Raw genomic sequence first — 8,102 nt, 5'->3', positions numbered from 1 at the left:
GAACCCTTCATTAAATAAAAAAGATGTCATCGATCCTAATATAGAAGCCAAAACTGCCCTCAAAAAGGTAATTAGGTCAAGACATGACTCCAGTTTCATTGAGAATTCCAAAAAGAAAGTATCTCTAACTGTCAGCCCGACCACTAGGAACTATAACACATTTGTGGTTGTTAAGATTCTTAAAAGGAAACCCATTCCTCCTAGTTTGGTAGTTCAAAAGAAGGTTGTAAGTTCTTTTCTGAAAAAGACTATTGTTGATACTTGTCCCACAAGAATTAAATCTCCTCAGACTGTTTCCTCTATTTTCATTGATAAATCTGATGGCACGATTTTTAAACCACAACAACTTTCAAAACCAAATGTACCATCAAAAGCAGTAAACAAAGAACAATTTGCTAAAAACGCTGTCACTTAAAAATTTTCAAATAATTCAAAACAAAAATTTGAGTGGAGAGCTAAAAGTTTTGAAAAAGAAAATGCAACTTCAATTAACACTGTAATTCCCACTACTTCCAAAACAGCCGGTCTGAGAAAAGTTGTTGCTAAACAATCAATTGTTGAATATGATTTTTGGATCAATGAAAAGACTATGGCATTTTTCTTCTTTCCCAAGGGATCTCAGAATCAACCCTTCGAGACATCGATTGCTCAAAAGTCACAATCCAAGTCCAAAGCCCGTGCCAAAGTCCCAAAATCTAAGTTCGAGCCTAAAAACTCCAAACTTCACTAATTCTCCAGGTACTCCGTGCTTCAGAACAAGATACAATATGGTATATTGATAGTGCTTGTTCTATGCACATGGCGGGGCAGAAAGACTTTCTGCGTGATCTTAAACTCTATGTCTCAAATGTGGCGTATGTAGCTAACCTGAAGCACATTTTGATTAATGTAGCTCAACTTACTGACTCTAACCAAAGAGTTGAGTTCTACAAAAAGCACAACTATGTCATGACAGAAGATCGGAAAGAATGTCTCATTACATCAAATTGCAATAAGAATATGTATCCTCTAGACATTAACATGATTATCAGTAAACCTCAACTTTGTCTTCTCTTACAACCAATTATTTCAAGTCAATGAAAATCAAAGAAAGTCAATAAAAGTCAAACCAAAGTCAAATCTAGTCAACTACGTTAAACATAAGTTAAATAATAAAAATTATTTGATTTAATAATAAAAATTTATATTACTATATGTGTTTTCGGTTTTGGAATCATAAACCACTAGGACCGAGATTCCTTTCCACCGAAAACTACTCCATACGAGTCCGAAAACAGCCTCCACCGAAAACCCTTATGCGAGGTCCCACCTTCGGACCGAAACACTTCTTTGTGGAGTCTTTAGACCGAAATAAACATGGTTTTCAGTTGCTTTTTGACCGAAATCATCCTAGTTCTCGGTTGAATGCTAGAACGAAATCCCTCTTTTTAGGTGGTGTCTCACTATCAATTGTGATAAGATACACATTCCAACGTAAACATCCCATCACTTTTCCCCTATATTTATATGTTGAACTGAAATCATATTCATAATTCTCATTTAAACTTCAAGATTTCTCCCAAATTTTCTCCCAAAACTCATACAAAAACCTTCATATCTTCATACGAATTGCCTATATAACCTTCAAATCTACATATCACATTCAAGAACACTTCACATCTTCATCCAAATTTCCCAAGAATAACAAAACTCTCAATTAATTCTTAAGAATTAATTTGGTAAGCTTTCCTATTATCTCCTAGTGTTTATATAACACTTTATTATTAGTTTAACTAATATATACATAATATCATGTATAATACTATTAGGATTTCGAATAATTCACGTATTCTAACACGAAGAACGTTACTACCGCATCGTACCCAACAAAGAACACACACTCGAGGTGAGTTCATATCCCTACGTTTTCATGATCTTTCATTGTTTAAGGGGGGAACACATGTAAAACACAAGAAATCTTGTGTTAGTATCTAAACTATTTCAAATTATTTCAACAATCATTTTTACCAATATATATATATATATATATATATATATATATATATATATATATATATATATATATATATATATATATAAAATTCTATAGGCTTATAATTGGTGATTTCACCTTATATCATGTTACTTGTTTGGTTGCGGGCTTAAGGTAGAATCATTTATTCGATTGTTTTTTCAATCTTAGTTATATATATATATATATATATATATATATATATATATATATATATATATATATATATATAAATTATTTCAATACATTAAACAAAAAGAATATTTTTGCAACTTATTTTATTTTCCGATTGCACAAAAATGATAACTTACACGAAATATCTTCATCTTTGGATTTCGAATATACACGTTCAAGTTGTTAAAAATACAAAGGTTTTTAGTTCAATAGAACATACATGTTAAACTATAATATGTATAGTTTATGGACCATACGTACTATTTTACTAAGGATGAGATACAATACAAAAACAAACATATAAACTATAATAGGTATAGTTTATTCATTACAAAATGGCTTTTCATTATTCCACACGTAACCGTCAATATAGCTTTGTGAGACACACTTCAAGTACTTATCTAAGTACCAACGAAAGACCTGAAATTATAACTAGAGTCTCCTGTAGGGGGAGCATGACACTTGTATATAGATCTATACGGGACTGACAATCTCACACCTAATCTGTTAGCTACAGTTAGGCTGGCAGGCCTAGGGTGACAAATGTCGTACCAATTTCGATGCCTGAAGAACGACGTATCAGACCATCTTAGGTCATCAAATATGGTTTTAATAACTCACAATTTGGTATTAACAATACGATTAATGTACGAATACATACATAACTACAAATAGTTTTATTTAGAGTAAATGACACTAATGGTCCCTATGGTTTAGGGTAATTTACGCGTTTGGTCCCTAACTTATTTTTTTTAACTCGGAAGGCCCCTACTGTTTGTTTTTGTTACACGCATAGTCCCCGTCTTACCTAAAAAAACTATTTTGCCCTTGACTTTTTAAAATATTTAAATAAACACACCCCAACCCCAACCCCTCTCACCTTACCTTACCTATCCCCCATTTTTCCTATTTAAATAATGGTCTTTTTAGGTAAGTCAGAGACCAATCGCGTAACAAAAACAAACAATATGGACCAAGCGCGTAACAAAAACAAATAATAAGGACTTTTCGAGTTAAAAAAATAAGTTAGGGACCAAGCAGGCAAATTTCCCCAAACCATGGGGACCATTCATGTAATTTACTCTTTTATTTAATAATAAAACTACAATACAATTTTTACAGTACAACTGGTGGATTCAGGCATACACACTCACAAGAGTTTCATACAAGTACAATTACAATATACTATTTTCCAGTACAAAGAAAACTTACATTTCAGGAGACATACGTTTTATGGTTTTATGTGAATTAAAACTACATTATACTATTTCAGAGTACAACAACACTTGCACATTTTGGTCTTAAGGTGTTAAGACTACAATTCATTTACAACAAAAAGTATAGGATTTTCTGGAAGAGCACACTTATAGTTTCAAGGAACAGAGGACAGACTTCTAATAAACAAATGCTTATGAACTCACCAACTTAATTTTTGACACTCATTTCAAAACCACGTGTATTCTCAGGGAATCAGTAGACAGGTATCAACATAGGTTTTGAGAAGACGGAGCTTCATAGAGTCACGTATTTTAGTTTTTGCTATACATTTTGGTGTTAAGTATACAATGATTTGGACACAGATGTAAAAACTATACTTTATTAATATGATGGTTATTGTGTTTTGATTACTATTATTCAATTGTTGGGATATTGTACACGACGTCATCCGCCCCCGAACGTTTCTTCCATTCTGGTTTTGGGGGTGTGACATCTTCTCTCAAAATCCATTCCTGACATCATTTGGTTATGGAATAGGAGGCTTGCTCATCTAAGCTTTCGATATATGAATGATTTTGTTTTCGTTGAAATGGTTAGAGGTCTGCCTCTCCCCAAGTTTGAAAACGATCATCTCTGTGCTGCCTGTGAATGTAGGAATCAATCGAAGAAAGTTCATCCTATCATCATCGAAAAATCAATCTCGGAACCATTGGAACTGCTTCATATAGATTTATGTGGACCCTCCATTGTAGAAAGTCTACATCACAAGAAATACATTCTTATGATTGTGGATGACTTTACAAGGTTCGCCTGGGTTTTCTTCCTCAGGCTCAAGTCAGAAACCGCCTCGAAACTTATTAATTTCATCAAAGGAATTGAAGTTCTTGTGAAACTGCCTGTTCGAAGAATCCGAAGTGACAATGGCTTAGAATTCATCAACATCACCATTGAAAAATTCTTCTCCGAAAAAGACATTGACCATAATTTCTTAGCACCTTACACTCCTAAAAAATGGTGTGGTTGGATGAAGAAACAGAACCCTCGTTGAAGCTGCTCGATCAATGCTCAACTTTGCATACCTTCCACTTTATCTTTGGGCTGAAGCTGTGGCCACTGTCTGCTTCACTCAAAATCAAAGCATCATAAATCGTCGACTCAACTTGACTCCATATGAAGCCATGAATGGTCGTAAGCTGAGTATCTCTTTTCTACATGTCTTTGGTTGTCGTTGTTTTATAAAAGACATTCATGATCAGCTCACGAGATTTCAGCTGAAAGCCAATGAAGTAATCTTTTTTGGATACTATGCGAAAAAAAACTTACCGAGTACTGAATTGTAGAACTCCTGTTTTTGAAGAAAGCTTTTATGTCACTTTTAATGACAAATATGATCGGAATTCTAGCCCAATGCATGTCACAACCCACATCGACATTTATCTCAATGGTTGAACCAAAATCCATCAAAGAAGCATTAGAACATGCTGTCTGGATTACAACCATGCAAGAAGAGCTAGAAAAATTTGATAGAAACGAAGTATGGAATGTCGTCACTCCTCCTCAGGATCACCTTATCGTTGGTACGGGATGGGTTTTCCGAAACAATCTAGACAATGCTAGAGTTATCATTCGAAACAAAGCAAGATTGGTGGCCAAAGGATTCACTTAGATTGAAGGACTTGATTACGACGAAACCTTTGCTCCTGTTGCTCGTCTTGAAGCCATCATAATCTTTCTTGCTTATGAAGCTCACAAAGGCTTCAAAGTTTACCAAATGGACGTTAATAATGCTTTTCTTAATGGTGAACTTGATACCAAAGTATATCTGCAACAACCTCCCGGTTTTGTCAATCATTCGTATCCGAATTATTGCTACAAACTCCGAAAATCTGTTTATGGCCTCAAACAAGGTCCTCATGCATGGTACGAGACTCTCACTAACTTTCTCAAGCGTTCCAATTTTCAAATCGGAATTATCGATCTCACTCTATTCCGAAGGTCAAATGGAAAACATCTCATGTTGGTTCAAATCTATATGGAAGATATTATTTTTGGATCCATATATCCATCAATGGTGTAACGACCCGTCTCCGGTATGATAATTCCTTGGTATTTATTTTGAAGTTTTGCAAGAGGGACTCGGCGAGTTCATAGCCTGACTCGCCGAGTAGGGTGGGGATTTCGAGCACGTGTTACCTGGCGACTCGGCGAGTCCATATTCCGGACTCGGCGAGTCTGTCCGTCTGGGAGAAACCCTAAATCCCCGGGTTGCCCACTATTTAAGCCACCTTATAGCCCCCAATCTCGCCTCCTTCACCCTCAAAGGCTGTGAGAAAACCCTAATTTGTTCTTGAGTGATTCTAAGTGATTTTGTGTGCTATTGTGAAGGCTTGAAGAAGGAGAAGAAGAAAGGAGCAAGGAGAAGGATTTCAGAGCAGAGATTCAAGGGAAAGCAAGAGCTCTTTGAGGTATTCTTCAGTTTTCCCTCTCTTTTATGCCTTAAAACCCTTTCTAGATCTTGTTAATGCCTTTCTCAAAGCTTTATGTTGATATGGAAGCTCTCTTATGCCGAGATAACCTTAGATCTGTTCATTTAGGAGTTTTAGAGCCCAGATCTATTGCCTTTATGGAGCTATTTTGCATATTAACCCGAGATCTATCCCTTTTAAGCATCTTTTAGCCTTTATTCCCTTGTTCATGCGTTTGTACACGTAAAGTTGGAAACTTTACGTGGTAAATCAGCTTATTGGACTCAGATCTATCACTTGTATGTATTGGATTCGAACAGAATCGAGTGTAGAATAGTTGCATGGCGGTGACTTGGCGAGTCGGAAGAACGACTCGACGAGTCTAGTCGCGAGTCCCCGATTTCTTCCTTTTGAGCGGTGTCGAGTGGGACCAGTGAGTAGTGGAGTGGACTCAGCAAGTTTGAGGGTAGACTCAGTAATGGAGGGACTCGGCGAGTTGTTCATACAACTCGGCGAGTCCAAGGCAATCTCCTTAGACTCAAGAATAACTCGTCGAGTTGTTCATATGACTCGGCGAGTTGGATGAAGATTGTCTGAGTTCTTGGATCGGGAGAGTACTCGTCGAGTCGATGCCATACTCGACGAGTAGCAGCGAGCAGGGTCGAGGAGTGAGAATAGGGACTCGGCGAGTTGGCGGCCCAACTCGGCGAGTCAAGTCAACTGTGGGTTGACTTTGACTGAGAATTAACCCTGACCAACAGTTGACTGTGACCAAGGGTAAAAGAGTCATTTTACCCAGTGCAGTGTTTAGTATTTGATTGAGTGTGTTTATGGACTTGTAGCCGAGGAGATACCGGAGCAGCAACAGTTAGCCCTCAGAGCTATTCACCCAGCAGCCAGTTCACGAGGTGAGTTACCCTTTAGTAGGAACGGGTCTACGGCCACAATGCCGGCCCGTTTAATTATCAGTAGTTCCGGACTTTGGTCTGATGCAGTAGCTAGAGTGCTTGATGTCTTTGTGATTCAAGCATATTTGTGTTATGTGTTCTGGACTTCGGTCCGATGCAGTATGCAATATATGTGATTATAATAGTTGTTACGTGTTATGCTATGTCATGATCAGTCAGTTCCGGACTTCGGTCCGATGCAGTTAGTTCCGGACTTCGGTCCGATGCAGTCAGTTCCGGATTTCGGTCCGATGCAGTTAGTTCCGGACTTCGGTCCGATGCAGTTAGTTCCGGACTCTGGTCCGATGCAGGGGACAAGGTCCCGGTCAGTTCTTGACTTCGGTCCGATGCAGCTAGTTCCAGACTTCGGTCTGATGCAGTGGGCAAGGCCCAGTATGTGCTTTATATGTATTGTATGGTATGTGGTAGTTTGGGGGAGCTCACTAAGCTTCGTGCTTACAGTTTCAGTTTTTGGGTTTCAGGTACTTCCGCTAGCAGAGGGAAAAGCTCGGGATGATGGCATCGCACACACCACAACTTCAGCTTTTATCCTGGGAGTTGATTTAGTTCTTGATTTTTATATGACATGGATATGATACAGTTTTTCCGCACAGCGTTTTATTATTATTTTGAGATATGGCATGTATGGTTATATGATATGACACTCAGATTATGGTTTTTGGTTATGATGAAAAACGAAATTTTTGGGTCGTTTCAAATGGTTACTGATTTTTTCCAAGTTAATGGTTAGTTGATTCCAAATGAGCATGAATCGTGAACTAATTTTCTTCCTCGGTCTCCAAGTAAAGGAAACCAATATAGGAATCTTCACTCACCAAGAAGAATACATTTCCGAGCTTTTCAAAAAACATTCGATGGACACTTGTGCCTGTACAAAGGTTCCTATGGGTTTCAGACATATGATCTTCTTGGACCCATCAAGAGTTGTTGTTGATTAAAAGAAGTATAGGGAATGATTGGATCGTTACAGTACCTAACAACAAGTTGTCCAGACATCATTTTCTCCACATGTTAATATGCTAGATTTCAGGTCAATCCAAAGATGTCTCATCTTTTGGCCATTAAGTAAATATTTTAATACCTCAAAGGTACAAAGAATCTCGGAATGTGGTATCCATTAAATGAAAGTTTCTTCTTTCAAGTACACTCCGATTATGGTGGTCTTTAATTGGACAGAAAAAGCACCTTTGGTGGCTGTCAATTTCTGGGTGGAAGATTGGTTAGTTGGTCATCTAAGAAATGTAACTACATTGCTCTTTCAACAGC

This window comes from Lactuca sativa, chromosome 8 (assembly GCF_002870075.4).
Source record: "Lactuca sativa cultivar Salinas chromosome 8, Lsat_Salinas_v11, whole genome shotgun sequence".
In the NCBI taxonomy this organism is placed as follows: Eukaryota; Viridiplantae; Streptophyta; class Magnoliopsida; order Asterales; family Asteraceae; genus Lactuca; species Lactuca sativa.
This window is presented reverse-complemented; position numbering follows the sequence as displayed.